We start from the raw sequence: 20845 nt of genomic DNA, 5'->3' as shown, positions 1-20845 counted from the left end.
TAGCGCGCGTCGGAACGAGGCGAAAGAGAACGCGCGTCCGGGAAAGAACGCCCTTGTGCACCGCAGCGCCCCTAGCTACGGACGAGAAAGAGAGCGCGCGTCGGGAACGAGCGAAAGAGAACGCGCGTCGGGAACGAACGCCCTTGTGCACCGCAGCGCCCCTAGCTACGGACGAGAAAGAGAGCGCGCGTCGGGAACGAGCGAAAGAGAACGCGCGTCGGGAACGAACGCCCTTGTGCACCGCAGCGCCCCTAGCTACGGACGAGAAAGAGAGCGCGCGTCGGGAACGAGCGAAAGAGAACGCGCGTCGGGAAAGAACGCCCTTGTGCACCGCAGCGCCCCTAGCTACGGACGAGAAAGAGAGCGCGCGTCGGGAACGAGCGAAAGAGAACGCGCGTCGGGAAAGAACGCCCTTGTGCACCGCAGCGCCCCTAGCTACGGACGAGAAAGAGAGCGCGCGTCGGGAACGAGCGAAAGAGAACGCGCGTCGGGAACGAACGCCCTTGTGCACCGCAGCGCCCCTAGCTACGGACGAGAAAGAGAGCGCGCGTCGGGAACGAGCGAAAGAGAACGCGCGCACCGCAGCGCCCTAGCTACGGACGAGAAAGAGAGCGCGCGTCGGGAACGAGCGAAAGAGAACGCGCGTCGGGAAAGAACGGCCCTGTGCACCGCAGCGCCCCTAGCTACGGACGAGAAAGAGAGCGGCGCGTCGGGAACGAGCGGAAAGAGAACGCGCGTCGGGAACAGAACGCCCTTGTGCACCGCAGCGCCCCTAGCTACGGACGAGAAAGAGAGCGCGCGTCGGGAACGAGCGAAAGAGAACGCGCGTCGGGAAAGAACGCCCTTGTGCACCGCAGCGCCCCTAGCTACGGACGAGAAAGAGAGCGCGCGTCGGGAACGAGCGAAAGAGAACGCGCGTCGGGAAAGAACGCCTTGTGCACCGCAGCGGCCCCTAGTACGGACGAGAAAGAGAGCGCGCGTCGGGAACGAGCGAAAGAGAACGCGCGTCGGGAACGAACGCCCTTGTGCACCGCAGCGCCCCTAGCTACGGAAGAGAAAGAGATGCGCGCGGTCTCGGAACGAGCGAAGAGAAACGCGCGTCGGGACGAACGCCCTTGTGCACCGCAGCGCCCCTAGCTACGGACGAGAAAGAGAGCGCGCGTCGGGAACGAGCGAAAGAGAACGCGCGTCGGGAACGAACGCCCTTGTGCACCGCAGCGCCCCTAGCTACGGACGAGAAAGAGAGCGCGCGTCGGGAACGAGCGAAAGAGAACGCGCGTCGGGAACGAACGCCCTTGTGCACCGCAGCGCCCCTAGCTACGGACGAGAAAGAGAGCGCGCGTCGGGAACGAGCGAAAGAGAACGCGCGTCGGGAACGAACGCCCTTGTGCACCGCAGCGCACCTAGCTACGGACGAGAGAGAAAAACGCCGGAAGCGTTCTCCGGAAGCCGGAAGCTGGCTTCCAGAACCGGAATCTGAAAGAAATATTTCAGTATGAAAAATCAATTTAAATGTCGGTTAACGTTAGACATTTAAAAAGAAAAAAACAAAGGCTGCTAAGGGATGTGCAGCCCAACCCCACATTATTCTTGAACAGTTTTGAACGCTGGACAAAGAGCTAGGCATTTTCGCACTGCCGGGGCTTGGAGAATTTGTAACGTACGAAGACAAATTGATCGTACATTTAAAAACGCAGGCATGCTGTAGCCTAGATAGCCCACAAGCACTGGCGGGAAAAGCTGCAGAGGACCTCCACATGGGCCTCATCTCATACTCGTATAAAACTGGGAAGTTTGTTGCGCAGGGAATAGATGCTTCGAACAAGATAGCCTGCGGTCAATGACGACACCCAACTATATATAGCTCTAGACCACAGAGATCACTGGAATGACAGAGAATATTGGGTACTGCATAGCTTATTTTCTAGTTAATGCCAGTGCTCAACATTTCACTGTGTAAAGTTGCAGTTAAGCCTCTTGTTAAACCAGCATTGCAAGGGACATGTACCTGCCATGGGCGCCTCTGGAAAAAAAGCAATAATCATGCATTCATGACTTCCTTAATAACATGAAGTGATCGATACTCACTGATTAAGTGACCTGCCGAGCTGGAGCCAAGTCGAAAATTAACAGGCTTTTGCAAGGTGCTGCGCTGCAGTAAGTAATGAACATAAAAATATTATTTTCGAATTACTGCGGAATGAATGTTCCCATAAAGTATTGAAGTTGGTTTACAATTTGTGAACAATGAATTCAAGCCGATAAATACAGATATCAGACTAAAGCTGAGAATTCAAATCGCTGCTGAATCCCTCTCACTCTCCATGTAAGTATAAGGGCCCCCTATTTGACTAAGAATATCAAAGAATCGATAAATATTATTGCTAAGCATGTGCCATAGACATTCAAACTATATAAATAGGGCCCATCGCAATGCCAGGGGCACGAACGAAGCTGCAGCACCACAGTGTGCCGTGGTGCTCAATTTCATGCTTAAAATTAGCAGCTTTCACAGCATGACAGAACAAACACCTCTACAAAAAACGTGTTCCCTTGTTTCCCGTCAGACTGTAGCGGCACCACGAACATACACAAGATAAAAGCAAGCTGAGTATAAATGTAATCATGCAAAGAATGCCACAGAAACAATATCATCGAAAAAAAAAACTATATGTAAGAAATAAAAAGAAGGTTACTGTTTAAATGAATTCAGCCATGGTGACAGCACATAAGCTAGCAGATTGTGCCCGTAATTAGTTTTCATTACAGTCTAGTGTTAGTTTTCATAGCTCCGATAGAAAGGTAGTACACTTTTCCTTTCCGTGTTGTATACATATATTAAGTAGCATATCAGTGTATAGGAAAGGGGGGTCGAATGGTAGGATTTCCAAGGCTCTGGAAAAAAGACCCTAGATGAGCATCGTAAGCACAATCGGAAATCACGCTAATGACTTTCTTTTGTAGCAATATATAGTTTTCTGATTTTTGGTTTTGCGGTGCCGTCTGGTGCTGGCTGTGCTGATGAAGCTGCGAAGAGGTGAATGTTCAGGGCGGCGTATTACCAACAACTGGAGTAAATTTACATAGAAGATTAGCCCACTGTGAGTGCAGTAAATTTGCCAAAGGCGCCACAGTAATCAACAATGCGTCAGCAGATTTCGTCTAACAAGCGTTAACATTTCGCATGGCGTGCTGATGTGCCTTTTCTAAAAAAAATCGTTGTGCACATTTCTAGCATTTCCTTTTCTGATTTGCGTGGTATTGAAGGATTTGTACGTACGCCTAAGGTGAACGATTGGCGACAGTTGGTCCACCTTCAGACCTGGCAGGTGAAAACGCATGCCAGTCGTGTTCTGTAGTGATTGGGAGATCCGTGAGACGCAGCGTCTGGACAACGGCCTCTTTATGGGATGAACTCTATTTCCTAAACGGAACTCTATTTCCTGTGCGCTCCAGGCAAAAATTGCGCGCCAATTTCAGTGTCTCGAATAAAGAATAACGTAAACTAAAATTTTAAGGGATTCTGGACGTATAAAATCACGTTGTCATTCCTTGTCTGGACAGTAGTATATGGAAAATTGTAAGGAGAGCAGTTATTTTTGCCAAAGGAGCTTGATAAAAACACAAAACAATATTGTTGTAATAAACGTTGATCTGTGTCTCGGTGTCATTTTATCCGACACCATAGTATTTATTATTAGTTGTCAAGGACCTCTTAGCACTTTGCCATGCACTGAAACAGACAACACGTGTGTGAAAATGCTCCTAAAAATAAAAAGACTCTTTGGCAACAAGTTTCAAGCAGTGAGTGGAGCTTAATTTCGAGAACGAATATTAGCTATTGTAAATCCCGAAAGTGAGAAAAGTGTATTTATTTATTTATTGATATTACATACTGCCGCAATACAATGGCTATGACATGTGAGAGGACCATAGAGAATTCAAAAAGAATGTTGTAGCAGCAACCTCACGATGTGCAATAAGCGTGCCTGGGAATTATGCTAAAATATAACCTTAGAGGTGCCACTTCGGTTATATTGGGGAAACAAATAAAAACAACTTGCGGAGCATTAGAGTCAGGGGCAAACCTAAGTGAAGCACCGTGCACTATTGGCTGAGTTTGCAGCCTCATATGTTGTAGCAGCCCGCCGAAGATAACAACAAATTAATAAGAGAGCAAACGAAATGTGTTGATCTCCGAAAAGCATTCCCTGCTAAAGCCTAAGTTTTGTATAGTTGGAGGAAAGTAAAAGTCTTAAGCACTCATGTTTCCCGAGAATGTGCAAAGCAAATATGGGTGCAGGTCTTGGTGATCTCGATCTGTATAATTTCTTTAGAGTTTCTTCTTCTAACTACCCAGCTATAGTTATGTTTTCTAACGGTGATAACTTTTAACCTTTAAGGAGATCGCATCAGCAAATAACAGAAAAAATGAATTGAAGGAAAAATTGTAATGACATCAAGGTAGAAATGGTGCACCGAGGCATGCAGTCGTCTATAACACTATAGCCCACTTTGTTCTCTTTAATTCGCGCATGGAAGTTAATGAGAAATAGCAGGCCGCATCGAGAACACGCAATATTTGTGCAAGAGTTCAGATACCTTAAGTAGGACACTTGTAAGCACGGCTACATTCGTATATATTTATCTGTATTTGATACACACGAGAATGTAAGCAAATAAAAACCGAATATCAACTGAAGAACAAGAATATGCAGTACCATGTCACCACTCATGATATTTTAGATATCTCCTCAGTGCTAATCACGAGATAATACTAGTAGTGAATGAAATACGTATACGCCATCGCGTGGCAAGAACCAAGAATGTACTTCAAGGAAGCAAACATATGCGAGGCTGACTTATTAAACGACTTACAATGCAAGGTACAAAAAACAATAGCTATAGAAATTATTTGCACAGTGGGTCCTATCGCTACAAGCCCTTATTTATTTGCCGTCATCTGCGGTATACCTGTAGTAAACCATGCAAATTTTTGCCTAGTGTGTTCTTTTTGCATAAGTCATGACAGTCTTCCTCGCAATTCTGGTGAATAATTGCACAGTGCAATCGGGAACACACGGAAGAATTCATTTATAGTCCCAGTTTCGAGACATTTTCTTGAAATTAACCTGACTTCCCTATATAATTTATCTTGTTTCATAATGTTCTTACCAGGAAAGGGCAATTATTCACAACGCTGCAATGGCTTACTTTGCTGGATATTCAGAATTTTATTTCACAGACTCGTAAAATCAGTAGAAATACAAAATCAGATAACTTTCGAAGCGTGAGACCCAAGCGGAGGTCGGCGGAGCATATTTTTGAAGAAAAAAAAATCGTAATGGCCGGTTTTCGCGGGCTGTAAATTGATGAATCCTTATTTGTGTAGCTCGGTGTACACATAAACCGTCTAGGTAAAAGAGAGGCACCCATTTTGAAACGGAAAATGTAACTCGATTGCAGAAGTTGCAGCTCTGTGCTGGTATTAAAGAAAAATAATTTTATGCTTCTCTTCGAAGAGTGCTGGTATGGTCGCTCCCATCATTAAACCCTATAAATCAACACAGCGATGGAGCACCGCCAAAGCACGTCTGTGCTATGAACCTTAAACCATTTGTGATTAGTATTGCTAAACCATGCAAGCATTGCAGACGAATCAGTTTCGGCCATATTAACAAGCAATCAAACTGGACAAACCCATAGCCACAAATGCCAGTCTTTTGTTGTTAAGATCAAACGAGCGGATTTATTTATTAGCATGGACATTTTTCTGAGAGTTTATTGTCTGATTTCTTATACATCAATACAGCCATGATCGCATGGATTACCGTTAAAATATAGCCATCCGGCCATTCTTCTGACTTTTTGTTCATTGCTCATCTTTTCCAAATAGCCTCGGATATCAAATTCTCGGGCGTAATTGTGCCAGGGGTTTAGTGTTTTTCATGTTTCTTGATGAGAGCACCAACATTATAAATAATTCTCAGCGTACAATTTTTGTAAGAAAGTTGACGGAGGTCTCAGCATTACTGAGGAGCTCCTTGAGTAGCAACCAATCAAACAAATGGCCACCATATTGGACATTTTCTCGGCTCCTGAAAAAGTTTCGAGCGGGTATTACTACGTGGCAAAAGCTGGTCGCCTTCGCAGCTAACTTGATAGTTGGGTTCACTGTGGCAGAGTGTGCTCTGCACGTCTCTTTTTCACCTTCGAGTCACTGGAGCATTCTTTAATTAATCGACGAAGCGCTCTCAAGTCGCTAATGTTTTTTCGTGATTTTCTAACCACACAAGCGTGGTGTGACTGAACGTGACGAAGACATTAGCTAGTTGGCTGGTAGTGCCCCAATCATTTGAGTTGCTTCATCATCATCATCATCAACATCATCATCCTTAATTTATGTCCACTGCAGGAAGAAGGCCTCTCCCTGCGATCTCCAATTACCCCTGTCTTGAGTTAGCCGGCTCCAACTTGCGCCTGCAAATTTCCTAACTTCATCACCAACCTAGTTTTCTGCTATCCTCGACTGCGCTTCCCTTCTCTTGGTATCCATTCTCTAACTCTAATGGTCCACCGGTTATCCATCCTACCCATTACATGGCCTGTCCGGCTCCATTCTTTCTCTTAATGCCAATTAGAATATCGGCTATCCCCGTTTGCTCTCTGATCCACACCGCTCTCTTTCTGTCTCAAAACGTTAGGCCTAGCATGTTTCGTTCCATCGCTCTTTGTGCGGTCCTTAACTTGTTATCGGGCTTCTTTGTTAACCTCCAATTTCTGCCCCATATGTTAGCACCGTAGAATGCAATGATTATACATTTTTTTTCGAGGACTGTGGTGAGCTCCTAGTCAGGATTTAGCGGATCCTGCCGTATGAACTTCCACCCAACTTCATTCTTCTGTAAACATCCCTATCGCAATCAGTGACCCCTGTGAGTAATTGATCTAGGTAAACGTACTCCTTTACAGACTCTAGAGGACTTGCTTACTTGCTGACAATGTTTGAACCATTCGTCCAAATAGCCACTTGCTTTCCACGTATCAGCAGTGATTGGTCTCTCAGGAGGCATCGCTACCTGTGCGTTTGTGTCATTGGACATATATCAGGGGATGGAATTGGTAGGCCGGCGAGGCGACGACTTCGACGAAAAATAAGTGCGTCTGAGAAAATATCCACTACGGCGGCCGTTCGTTTGATTGGTGCCGACTCAAGGAGATCCTCCGTGACCCTAGACCTCCATCAAATTTCTTACAAAAATTGTACACTGAGTATTGTTCGTAGCGTCAGTGCTCTCATCAAGAAACATGGAAAGCACGATAAACGCCGGCACAATTGCACACATTGCTTGTTACCAAGCACCTCCACCAAAACTGGTACAGCGCTATAGAAACGGTACTTATTTATTAGGCTTGCAAGCGAGCACAAAACGGGTGTCAACGCGCTTGTCTTCTTCTACTTGGTATAATGCGACCACCCTTTTTTTGGTGCGGACGTAAGCACATTGGCTGTATAATATTCATGATGTAGTCCAGTTAATAATTTGATCACGTTGGGGGTGTCTCTTCTGTTGGTTGAAAGAAATATCTGAGAATATCATGAATGCTGACAGTCATCTGAAAATTACAATAACGTAAATAAATATCCAAACAAATTTCAACATTTACTACGCCTAATATTTATACCAAGCGAGAAACTGAAAAGTGCCATTGTGCATAGCTTGAGGCGTTGCGACACCATATATTATACCCACAAGGAAACTATCACCACCATTCTTTTCGCACTCACAGTATTCAGCTTCAGACGATACCAGGTCATCGTTCACGTCATTCTACATCCCCTCGTACGTCTGGTCTTTAGAATCTTGCGCAAGAAACACCCGTGGCATGTGAACGAGGCTAAAACCATAGGTATACAATGAGTCAAAGGAAGCACAGTCTTCTTGCAAACTTTATCAAGCGTGTTATATTTGAAAACGCTGAATCTCGAAGTCGTTTGGGGCCGTTAGCCGTAAATCTGCATAACAACATGTTTTTAGCCTATAGGAGTACAAGTTACCAATCGAAGCAGCAGGCTCCGTAGGCCAGACTGCTGAAATATACCAAAACATTTCAAATATTCTTAAAAATTTCACACAGACTGAAACATTAGTTGCATTTGCTTGTAGAATTGATTCTAGAGAAATAGGAGGCATCATATTTGTAGGCCGAGACTCAGCAGTGCAAATACTGGAAACAAATACAGCAGACATTTTTCTCGCTGTTGTGATGTATTATTTGTAAAGGATGTTCTTGCTTAATTTAACCAAAGTTTAAAATATAACCAATACCTCTGGAAGCACGTTAGCAAACGCGTGTTGTTCGCTGTTGTATGCAGGAAATCCCACAATTTTTTTTTTCTAATTACAAATTTAGTGAAGAATAATTGCATGATTCCCACAATAATACATATTTGGCTGTCGACCGAGAAAATGATGCGTACGTTCGTAGTGTAATAGTTAGAGCGCCTGACTGCTGTGCTGGATGTCCGACGTTTGGTGCCACCGTCGGCCGCGCATCTGATTTTATTAACTTGGTCCGAAACGAGGCGAAACAGCAACCTACCTACCTTTGACAGAGTGGCTGGAATAACTGCTTCTGAATTGTAGGAATATCCCGGCGATGTGTTCGCATGTTTCAGGTTTGCAAGGCTGTCCGAAAGCAGTTGTTCCCATAAAAACGTTGAAGAGCGTTCCACCCGCGCAGCTCTCCAGGACAGCGTTCACAGTCACTTCCACGGCATTCCGTCTTCTTACATTATTTCCTGCAGAATCCTAGCGTAATATGCGGCATGAGGTTTTCACAAGCTGACGTTATCAGAAAGCGGCAAATAATTTCATTTGCGTGTAACAACATATAATAGGAAATGCTGAAATAAAACATTTCTGAACACCTTCCAACATCTCTGCTGACTGTTTTGTTCAAGCATCTGAAGTAGGTCGGTGCTTCTGTTATAAATACAAACCACTAGAAACGCTTGCATGGGTTAATAAACAACGCTAAGTTGGCGCCCGCTTGAAGATAGTTAATTAGTTAAGTTGTAGCGTTTACGTGTCGAACTGCACAGCTGCTATTAAAAGACTCCGTACACAGTAAAGTGCTTCGGAATAAATTTCACTACATGGGGTTGGTTCTTTACTGTACACATAAAGAATGGTGGACAAGCTTTTTCCACCCCCATCGCAATTCGGCTGGCGGGACTGGTGACCGAACACACGACTTCTTGCTTAGGACCACAAAGCAATGCACATTGTGTGCTCGCGTTGGTTATATCATGAAGGTACTAGAGCAGCTCAAAAGGGGCATCGTCCTTCTGTTAAGCTCGAACGTTCAACGGAGACACAAAAAGAAGTCACGGTCAAGAGTGGTTTTCAGTCTCTGTCTAGAAGGTATGACTTCGCCCGAGATGATACCATGCGCTACACTTTTACCATTTCACAAGATTGCAAAAGAAAAGTAATTTCTCGGCGTTACTTCTCCTTTCTCCCCGTCCCGCCAAAGTTAGCTGATACACTGCTATAAATAACCTCTCTTTTCGCACTGTCAGCGACACACGGCGAGAATGGCAAGTGTTTGCCTGAAATAACGCATGCTTCTGCGAACTTGTATCATCATCCCTGGCACGTCTTCGGTGCCGTCGCTGCTTCTTAGAACGAAAAGGTTAACAGTGGGATAGAAGAACAGTGAAGTGGTAAAATGGAGCAAGCCGGTGATATGAACAAGCGTGGCGTAGTGTAACATGCATTCCCTGCACGTGCCTTCCTTGCGCAGAGAGGGAAGGGGGGGGGGGTATTTTCAGGTTGCGGACGGCGGAATGACATGCGAGGATGACGAAAACCAAGCATCCATGCACATCAGTTCTTACGCACGTGTTCGGGAAATTGAGTTTCAAGCTTATGGATGTCGAACGCGCTTTTTTGAGGCAATAGCCAATATAACTCGTAACGGAGGCTACTGGAACGGAGCAGCGTGAAATGATGTTGAAAAGGAGCTGGAAGTTCCTGTGCTGCACTTGAAGGACAAAAAAAAAAACATTTCAAATGCGTAGGTGCGATAACAAATGAACTTAGCACTTACGTAAAGGAGCACTACTGTACTAATTACTTGTGATATTGGCAGGGAACAGGCGCTTCACATTGAAAAAACGCTCCATGCCGTACCTTTTTAATAAATGAGCGTGAACAGTACTGCCAAGCTACTTATAAATCGATTAGCATTCTTTGCCTACTAAGGTGTATTTATCCTATCTATCCCCCGGTCTTGCTGCCCAAGTCTGTTTACGCCATCTGGAACACGCTTTTCGAACGCGACAGCGCGGTCGACAAGCGCATACAACTGCATACTTAATTGTAAGCGTTATAAATCCTGATAAGCAAAAGTTTGAGTATGATGGAGCGTATCTACTATGGCTGAGTGAGGTCTGCGCGAGCACTCGAGCAGAGTCGACAAACGCACTACCAAGGTATTATCCTCAGAGCGCCAAGCGACACTCTCAATTCAGCTGTGATTGCTTCATGCATGGCGCGAGAATGACGCATCTTCGCATGCGATCTATGCAAGTTCGCGTAATTGCTTTTTAACACCGGAGCTGTTTACGCATTTCGTTTCCCCCCGTAGCGTTCGCAAAAACTCGATAGAAAATTGATAGCCAATGAATAGCTAGTCGATAATCGATCAATAATCAATAAAGTCCGGATAATGCTGGAGATAACTTGGTATGTTTAGCCTAGCCCAAATACGTGGCCAATACCTTGCGATAGCCAATCGATAGCCAATCAACAGCTAATCAATAATCGATCAATAATCAAGAAATTCCGAAAAATGCTTAGGATGACTTCGTAGTGCTTAGCTTAGCCCAAATATGTGGCCAATACCCCGCGATAGACAATCAATAGCCAATAAATAGGTAATCGATTATCGATCAATAATCAATAAATTCCGAAAAACATAACCCGTAAGGCAAGGACCAGCTAGGTGCCGATGAGCTCCGCTGTTTGTTTAGCCTTGCGCCACTAGTGCTTTGCGCCACGCGACTTTCTTCCTCTACACAACGATAATAAAGGTAGGCGTGTGAATCGTACGGTTTCAAAAGTATAGGCGAGGTTAGTATTGCAAGTTTGCGTTACATTCGATTTTAAGAAACGACCCCATATCTGACAGAACTGCAAGACGTTTCGCGTCAAAAACAAGAAAAAAAACAACAAAAAGATTCGGGGGAACAAATCTTCAATACGCATTAAATAGCAATTACTGAGGTTTTGATATACTTCCAGGAATTAATGTTTCAACTCGAATCAAGTGTTGCTTTCATACAGCCTGAGATTGTGCATTGCGAGTACAATGCTCCCTTTCCGTGGTACAATTCACAAATGTAAGCTCTTACCTCTGTTTTATCAATAGAAAGACACTTGAAAATGTACATTAATAGCTTTGAAATCTGTAAGGTCATCAATATATGAAGTCGTTGTAAAAAAAAAGGAATGCTAGCTTTCTTCTGCTTTATTTAGGCTTGAAAAAGACGATTACAGCGGGGTTCTGAACGGGAGAGTCGGTATATAAAACGTTCTGATTACGCAGAGATGATTTATTTTGGAAGACACCTATGTAGAAAACAATATGTTAGGCTTACATAAAGATTTAGAGATGCCACCTCCGGTGATGATCTTACGTGCATCCTCCTCTAATTCTGGTCCTTTGGTGTTTCTTATATCACAGGCAGACACATCGGTGGGAACGATGAAGCGCGCGCCGGTGCTCGCGTGCAATCGGTAAAAGTGCGTATTATCAATTCAGGCGGTTCCCGTAAATCTAACAGGGTTCATAGATGTCAAATTACGCTTCGTGGATACATGGGCGGCCTTCGCTTTTACATACTATAGTCATGATTCCCAGAGAGGAAGTCAGTGTAAACAAAACTGAATCACGATATTTCAAGTTAAATCAAAGCCGTCTTCCTGACTGCGTGCATAATTATTGTTACTCGGAGGACGGGTCAACTAAACGAGAAACTATTTACAGAATATATTTAGAACAGCGGTTGCAGCGCTGACTGGTTGGATTCACAGCGCGAGCCCAGGTCGTTGTTCCTTCTCGAGTGAAAGCGCCCGCGCGCCTCGTTCAAACGACCAAATGCAACACGCGTGTAGCCCAATCCCCCCGCGGCAGAAGCGACGTCTCGGAGCGTCTAAATGTCATTACTGAGAGGGTGATACTTCTTCAGTCGTATAACGTGCACAATATCACTGGACTGGAAAGCAGCGGGGGCATCAGGGCCGATTTCGTAGGTGACAGGAGTGAAGGAACAAAGAACTCGGTATGGGACTTTGTAGCGAGACTGCAGTTTTTCTGACAGGCCGAACTGACGCGACCGCGACCACAGAAGCACGAAAGAAACATGTGGGAAGTGCACTTCTCGGCGTCGCCGATCGTACAAATGCCTTTGACTCTCTTGCGAGTTCAGAAGGGGGTCACGGGCAATTTCCATTGCGTGGGCAGCGCGGGCGATGGCGTCAAGTGCATACTTACTGGTCGGTGCCGCGGGAACAGGGAGGGTTGTGTCGAGAGGCAGTGCTGGTTCTAGGCCGAACAAAAGGAAAAATGGGGAATAACCGGCTGTGTTGTGGCGCGAGGAATTATAAGCAAATGTGGCAAACGGTAGAGCGAGGTCCCCGTCAGTGTGGTCTGAAGAGACATACTTCTTCGCGAGCATGTCTGTGAGAGTGTGATTGAGACGCTCTGTGAGGCCATTTGTTTGCGGATGGTATGACGTGGATAGCTTGTCTCTCATTACACAGGACTGCAGGATGTCTGCGATAAAGTTTGATAGGAATGTCCGGCTACGGTCTGTGAGAAGTTGGCGTGGAGCTCCATGTAATAAATTCTCGTCGCGTAGAAGAAAATCGGCGAGATAGGTGGCGCAGCTCGTAGGAAGCGCTCGGGTGATTGCGTAGCACGTGGCGTAAGCCGTGGCCACAGCGATGCACCTGTTCCCAGAGGGGGATAGCGGAAAAGGGCCAAGTAAGTCTAAACCAACCCTAAAGAATGGCTCAGCGGGAATGTCGAGTGGTTGAATGTATCCGGCAGGGAGCCTCGATGGTGTCTTGCGTCGCTGGCATTTCTCACACGCTGCTACGTATCTTAGAACTGAGCGAGCAAGCCCTGGTCAAAAGAAGCGTCGGCGGATCCGGTCGTAGGTACGTGACACACCGAGGTGACCGGCAGTGGGGAGGTCGTGAAGTTCGTGGAGAACAGCCGAGCGAAGGTGTTTAGGGATCACAAGGAGTAATGCTGGGCCGTCGGGGTGAACGTTGTGGTGGTAGAGTACGCCATGTTGAAGTATGAATAAGCGAAGGCCAAGTGACGATTCTAAGCGGTAAATGATGATACGCAAGGACGGGTCACGGCGCTGCTCTTCGGCGACATGGAGCCGCGGAAAAACAGAGAGAACGCAGGCGTCGGTGTCAGTATCAGACGTAGAGGTCGGGTGCTCGACTGGGTAGCGATAGAGGCAATCTGCGTCCTGGTGTTGGCGTCACGACTGGTAAGTCAAAGTGTAGGTATATTCCTGTAGCCGGAGAGCCCAACGACCGAGCAGGCCAGTAGGATCCTTGAGCGACGAAAGCCAACAGAGCGCATGATGGTCTGTGATTACTGAGAAGGGCTTGCCATATAAATATCGGTGGAACTTTGAAACAGTCCAGGCGAGACCAAGACATTCGCGCTCGGTAATCGAATAGTTGCGCTCTGCAGTTGTAAGGAGCCGGCTAGCGTAGGTTTTAACATGGTCGTGTCCATGTTGGCGTTGCGCTAATACGTCTCGGATCCCATAACCACTGACATCGGTTCGGACCTCTGTAGGTGCGGCCGGGTGAAAGTGGACCCAGGTCAAAGTAGGTCGTTTGAACGAGGCGCCCGCAAGCCTCTTTCAAGCGACCAAAAACACAACGCGTGCAGGAATATTGTGTTCTGCGAGACTTCAAGCACACTTTTATTTATGGACAGAAGTCGTTGTTAGTCGTTGGTAGGCCTGGAAGTAGTAGTTGGCCAGGTAGGTCAGGTAATAAAAGCTTTCAAAGCTTTCATCGTGATGCATCTTGCATCACGATGACTGCTTAAATTTAACGTTTCTTTTTGGTAAACAAACAACATAGTATGCCATTTTATTGCTAAGAATAATACCGAGAGAAGATCAAAACCTTTCACGGGAAGTTCAACGTGCTGCTATAACTTTGCTGCGGGCAAGAATTCTTTCTGGTTTGAAAAAGTCCTTAACACATAACAGGCATGTGCCAGGACTTTTCTAAGGCGCGTTGCAACTTTTAAATTGCTTGTCCCTAATAGCACAGTTAGAAATTACTCTATGAGGCGGGCATTAAATTTTTAAGAAATGAAAATGCTAAATAAATTGTTCACCTAATAGCGGTATTTACATTTCTAATGAATAACTTTACGGCACATACAAGAATTTACGAATTGTAGCCGGTGAATTCGCAAAGCATATCCACTTTTAAAAAATTATCAAGACCCCAGCAGCTTCGAGATAATAATTTGCTAAGTGTGGGATTAAATACATTGGCATTCAAATTACGTTGCACTTCCATGCTATAGAACATCGTTTTTTTAATAGTACGTGAAACAAACTTAGGTTTTTACGCGATTGTGAGGGTGCATATCTCGAAATTAGTACCACGCTCATAATTCGTTCCAAGTCGATATGCCGTACAAACTCACTAGCTCCAATTCCTACAGTGCTGTAAATCATTAAGTTATAACTCCATTCGGTAAATTTTCGGAATTAGTTAATTACCCATTTGATTGCTCACGAATGTAATGTCAGCCTCGTCAAGTTATTTAGTTCAAGCTTCAGAATTGTGCCATACTCCACAAGGTGTTTTTAAAAATTTGCTGCAGCTAAAAAAGACACACCTTATATACTGAAACAAGCATACTCTCTTGTTCAGAGCACGAATAATCTAAAACAATCATGTGCGGAAATAATTAGTTTCGCAAGTACATTAGAAATGGATAGAAGCTTTTATATCTGTTTCGTTTGTCGAGAAAGATTTCCGAATATGAAAAAATCTTTACAACAAAGCGTTTCATTTCGTTGGTGATGGGGTTAGACTAAAGACATGCTAGGTATTCACGCATTTTTATTGCAGCAAAATGTCCATCACTGTGTCACCTGAGTGCCAATTTTATATGATTTCTTTTTCCCCGGGCTGTGAAAAACAAAGGGGAAACAAGAAGATACGTATGGTTATCTCAGTCCTATAGGCCTCATAGATACCGACTACACCTGCTACCTATACTTCCCCAAAGTGAGGAAACAGTGTGGGGTCGTTCACACATTGATGCTTTGTTCACCAATGCATACTTATTTCTTTTATGCGAATGGCAGATAGCGCCGAGTAAAATGCCTGCGGTACCTGCAATACTATACAACACCTCCCCTGCCACTTCCCTTTTCTTCTAGCTGAAAGGCTCCACCTCTACATAGCTCTTAACCAGCTAGATGGGAGGCTCTTCTCACTGGACAAGACTTTGAGGCCCTGGACTCGTAATTTACAGCTGCAAAAGGCCTTAAAAGTATGGCTGTGAATTTGCTTGATACCGGAATCATTGGCCATTTGTAATATCAAGTAGATAACTGTCACTACGTTTACAGCATCAGCAGAGGGTTTGATCTACCCAGGTAGCCAACAAGCATATCTCATGTTTAACATCCCTGCTTTTTATTTAAATTTCTCCTCTTTGTCCTTTGTCCCAGGAATATCTGGTAGACCCCGCTGTGAGCGTTACCATCTCGTGCGGTTCGCCGCAGTTTTTTTTTTTTTTTTGATCAGCGCAAAGCCAAAGTGGTTAACGGCTGAGTTCTGGAAGCTCAACAGGTGTACAGTTTGCAAAATCTTTCTTTGAAAAATTTGGAAACGCACTATCGAAGTAACTGCCTAGTAATTATCGCTTCCAAAGTACTTCTGGGTAATATGTCTAAGCGTTGTGTAATTCGAGAACTTCATAACCACGTAATTTGTAGATATTGTTGCGTGTAGCTGACGCCCAAGGCTATTTACAATTTCTTTACACGGAAGCCAGCGCAGGCCAAGATGCCGACTCTATATCTAGCGGAAACACGTCGTCTTCCTCCTCTTCAGTGCAGCCACACTGGGGCGGCTGTTCCGTATCATCACCCTGGCAGTAGAAGCACCGTCCCGGTGCTTACACCTCCGCGGTGAAAGGTGTGTGATATGGCAATAGTCTCGCTACGTGAACGATGTCACTTGCAGCTGACGACGACGCGGAGGGGTGGGCGGGGATGATTTCATATGTGACATTGGTCACTTGTCGCACCATACGGTATGGACCAGCGTAACGCAACAGCAGCTTTTCTGAAAGGCCCACACGGCTGATCGGTGACCAGAGAAGCACCACATAGCCCGGAGAAAAGTGCACGTCACGATGGTTCAATCGTAGAGGCATCTCTGATGGTCCTGTGAGATCTCGAGCAGGACGCGGGTGAGATGCCGCGCGTGGGCGGTGCGTGCGATCGCGTCGCCGGCGTATTCCGTGGCTGAACGCGCGGGCGAAGGCGGCAAGGTGTCTAAGGGCTACGCGGATTCTCGGCCATTTAGAAGATAGAATGGTGAACAGCCAGCGGTGTCGTGACGCGATGAATTATACGCGAACGCCATGCACATTTGGTACACGAAGGTCTCAGTCGTGGTGGTCGGCCCTAACGTACTTCGAAATCATGCCAGTGATGGTCTGGTTGAAGCGCTCCGTGCGGCCGTTGGTCTGTGGGTGGTAGGACGTGCTGAACTTGTGCTTTGTCCAGCAGGAGCGGAGGATGTCCTCGATGACTGCCTAGAAAATCTACAGCCACGGTCTGTGAGTAATTGGCGCGGAACCCCGTGCACTAAAATGATGTCGTAGAGTAGAAAGTCAGCGACGTCAGTAGCCCAACTTATCGGGAGGGCTCTTGTGATGAATACGCGTAGCGATTATGCTACGCGTACCGAGTAGCGTAATTGGCGGTGACGGCGACCCATTTATGTCCAGAGCCCGAGGGAGTTCCAACGGCCCAAGGAGGTCTAGACTGAAACCATATTTAGCGCCATCGGAGAAGGACAGCAGCGAGACAACGGCATAATGCACTAACTTCAACAGCTTCATTTCCATGAAACCCATGCACAGTGGCGCGACATCGTCCCGATTCAGCCGTCCAAAAAGGCCGTCTCCTTATCTAACAATTCGACCGAAGAGGCACTAACACACGTTTCACTATTCCGACCGGTAGCCTGAGCCTCGATAATCTCTCGCACATCTTTATCTTTGTGCTTTGCAAGAACAAGACAGAAATCATACACCGGTGCGCAGACGCATTCCTGACAATGATAAGACACATGGCCGTAGTGCTTATTATTCACTGTTTAACTATGTTCTCGTAGCCGTTCATTAAGACACCTTCCTGTCGGTGCGATGTACTTTTTCCCACATGAAAGTGGAAGCTCATACACCACAGCTTCTACGCAATCCACAGGAGCCTCATTAGGGTTTTTAGAACATCCGACCGCTGACTTACAGTACGGTTCTGTCAAGCGAGAAAATTTCCCGACTTTTTCTGGCGCTGAAAAGACCACTTTTGTGTCCACACGGCTAGCCGTTTTCTTAAGGCTATGGGCCGTTCTATGCAGATAGGAAACTACCGCTACCTTCCTTCTGTTTTCTGTCCATTTATTTGCCGCATGCCGAGTATTACTGTGCAAAAGGCATATTTTTAGCAGCCCCTCTACGACCGAGACCTGCACTCACTCCGGAAACTCTGGCACGGATAACATTCCCGACTGCTTCATAAGACCCGTATATATATCTTATGGTGGCAGGATTTATTTATTGCATTTCCAAAACACAATTTGGCAATGCTCCTCTTGACGAGCTTCGAGTGAGCCGACCGGTATGGCGATAGAAGCTTATTAGCCCTGGGTTTATACTCCCAACACGTGCGCCGTTCCGTGAACTTGAGCTGAATATCCAAGAAACGCAGCACGTTGTCAGTCGGCTCTTTCACCGTGAGAGTAAGTGTGCTAAGGCCTGCAGAAAAACAAACTTTGAAGAGTATATTCACTGTTGAAGGTGCTTCTGGTTCGAAATATACTGGATAGTCATCAACGTACCTGAAAACTTTAACCACCCTGTGCTCGGACAAGGTTCGCAACAGGTTTTTGTTATGGTGGGTGAGAAAAATGTCACTCAGTTTAGGCGCCAAACATGAACCGATGCAGGGCCATGACGTGAACCGATGAATGAATATTTGGTCATTCCATGCTGCATAGGTCGAGTAATAATAACATTGAAGCATATCTAAAACGCTTTGAACGGATTTTCCGGCTGAGTTTTGAAAGGCAACCACGCCGTACTCGTCGATGCACTCTTCTACGCATGATATTAACTTCTTTCGAGGCAAGGAGTAATACAAGTCCTTTATGTCAAAGGAGCAAGCCATTAAGCTTCTGTCAGAATTTTTTAAAGAAATTTAGATTTCCAGTTGTTTAATCACAACCTTTAAAAATTGGCCGTAAGTCATTCCAACCCGTTTGAAAACTTCCCACATATAACGCTTCGGAGCACTGGTTCAGGAATTTTAATAAAGGCAGCAATTCATGCACACAACTTTTACTTCCCTAGAACATTCCTCATAATGTTCCTGCCACCCCTATTTTGCAAACATTTATCTCGGTAGTGCTCATTTCTCTCCCAGGGAAGCGGGATGAATTCTGCTTTGGTCGTAAAACATACTGATAATGTCCCGGATCACATGCGCACATTATTTAGTGGTAAGACCATATTTATTCCACACACTTCGAACCTTGCCTACGTAATACTCATACCCTGGCATTTATTTGGATTAAATATAAATAAGGTGCATTGTTTAGTTACTATAGAAACAGCGAAAACCTGTGCTACCAAGCTCGTATAACAGAATAGAAAATGAAAAAAAAGTGAAGATTCGGTTCAGTAGTCTATGCGACGTTTCTAATAAGGATAAACCGCTTATGTTTCTCACACATTGCACATGACGTGGCCCCCATTTCCACCAAACATACACTTGGTGTAAGGTAGAGGTATTTTGGCGCATCATGAAGCCAAGTTATTAGCGGCCGTATTGACTCGTGTGTACTTGTTTATCCTTTTCTCGGGGACTGCATTTTACCCACTATCAACTTGAAGTTATCGGTCAGCGCAAGACGCTCCTCTATGATTGGACCTTACACGAATGTTATCGATGGTTCTATCCGTTGTGTGTTGTCACTGAAGCTTGTCTAATCTGATTGTATGCGTGGCGCAGATTGTCTAGTACTTCCTGGAAGACACGCGGGCCCTAGCGATTTCTCGGGAACCTTCGATGTGTATTGTGTAAAAGACGAAGCGAATGACTGGCACATCGGATTTTCGACGATCGCCAATTGTGTTCGCCGCTATCGTTGGGCTTTGTGTGTAGCTTGTCTTTCGGGGGCACAGGTTCTCCCAATAACGAGTTAGTTTCGTCATTCGCAGTTTTGCTACTGTGTTATTGACCGTCACTGTCACGTAACAGCATGATGGTTACGAACGATTGCATAAGCAATTTTCTACAAAGGCTGTAAACATCCTACGCAAAATAGAGATGTAGAATAGGTCATAACATGCTTCCTAGTTCAACGAAATATGAACAACGTGCCTCGCAGAGTACACCAACAAGACAGGGAAACCGAATAAGCGTTACGTATAGCGCATGAAAACTGGAAGAAGAAAAGTATTAGGTTCCGCGAATATTCAGTGCGCGTCACCCACACACAGTCCCGGATTTCTGTGAAATGTAAATTTACTATCATTTTTGAGCTCCTCGGGGTAGTGGAAAACTTTCTAAGGCTTTCATAAAACGGCTCCATAAGGGCTGGGCACGATGCTTTATCAATTTTCGCACATCAAAATTTGCCTGCATATCGGTCCTAACAGGTCCCTAATATTCCTGTAAGTATAAGAATCTTAAGTTACGTAATTTTTCATAAATGTCTGAAAAGCGGCATTGAACGTTATGGAGCGCTTGTAGTTGCAATAAATGTTTTGCTGCAAAACGAATTCAGCGTTTGAGCTATGAAAGCAAGTGCTGTTTGGCAAAGTGTCATTTTATTCATGGATTCATTATAAGCGTAAATTTTGCTTACTAGTACGTCAGCGAACAGTAGGTGAGTAGAAAGCACATCTGAGGAGATAAATGGGAGAAGCGGGAAGACGCACGAACCAAATAATAAAACCCTGAAAACGTGTCTTCAGAGAATAAGCTAGACTAGCTACTACACGAACTCTACTGAGAAAATGAAAATTTCAATGCGAATTTTCTCCTGTAACTTCACTGAACATTTTGCCAATTTCATATTTCTTGTGCCAAACAATTGTGCTTGTTATCTTCTCTAACAGAGAAGTTATCGTTTACGCGAGGAATTAAAAACGTTCCTCAAGTGCCATCGCCAAAGTCAACTTGTGATGAAACTCAGGAGGCACATTGCAGAGAAATGTTTCAAAAAACAACGGCATATTTTTGTTTCATAATGGACAGTACACGACAGACCAGGATCTAAAAAAAGCCTTTGTTAATTAATTTGTCTATCAAATTGTTGATGTGTGCCATGGTCATCTGTCTGGAGGAACTTTGAAGAGGACGTGCAAAATAGGTTTGTCAAAATGTCAAGATAAAAATGTAGCCTATGATAAGGTAATTTATTCTTTATTTTCCCTAGAAATAAATGCACGCCATCTTTATTTTTTG

At 45.1% G+C, this 20845-nt stretch overlaps 1 long non-coding RNA gene across 3 annotated transcripts in view; it reads left to right on the top strand.

Annotated features, from left to right (window-relative positions):
* LOC119462787 (uncharacterized) overlaps positions 1 to 20845 on the top strand; it is a 79629-nt gene that overhangs the window by 24847 nt on the left and 33937 nt on the right. The gene's annotated exons all lie outside the window — the stretch shown is intronic.

Source organism: Dermacentor silvarum, chromosome 8, assembly GCF_013339745.2.
Source record: "Dermacentor silvarum isolate Dsil-2018 chromosome 8, BIME_Dsil_1.4, whole genome shotgun sequence".
In the NCBI taxonomy this organism is placed as follows: domain Eukaryota; kingdom Metazoa; phylum Arthropoda; class Arachnida; order Ixodida; family Ixodidae; genus Dermacentor; species Dermacentor silvarum.
This window is presented reverse-complemented; position numbering and strand designations above follow the sequence as displayed.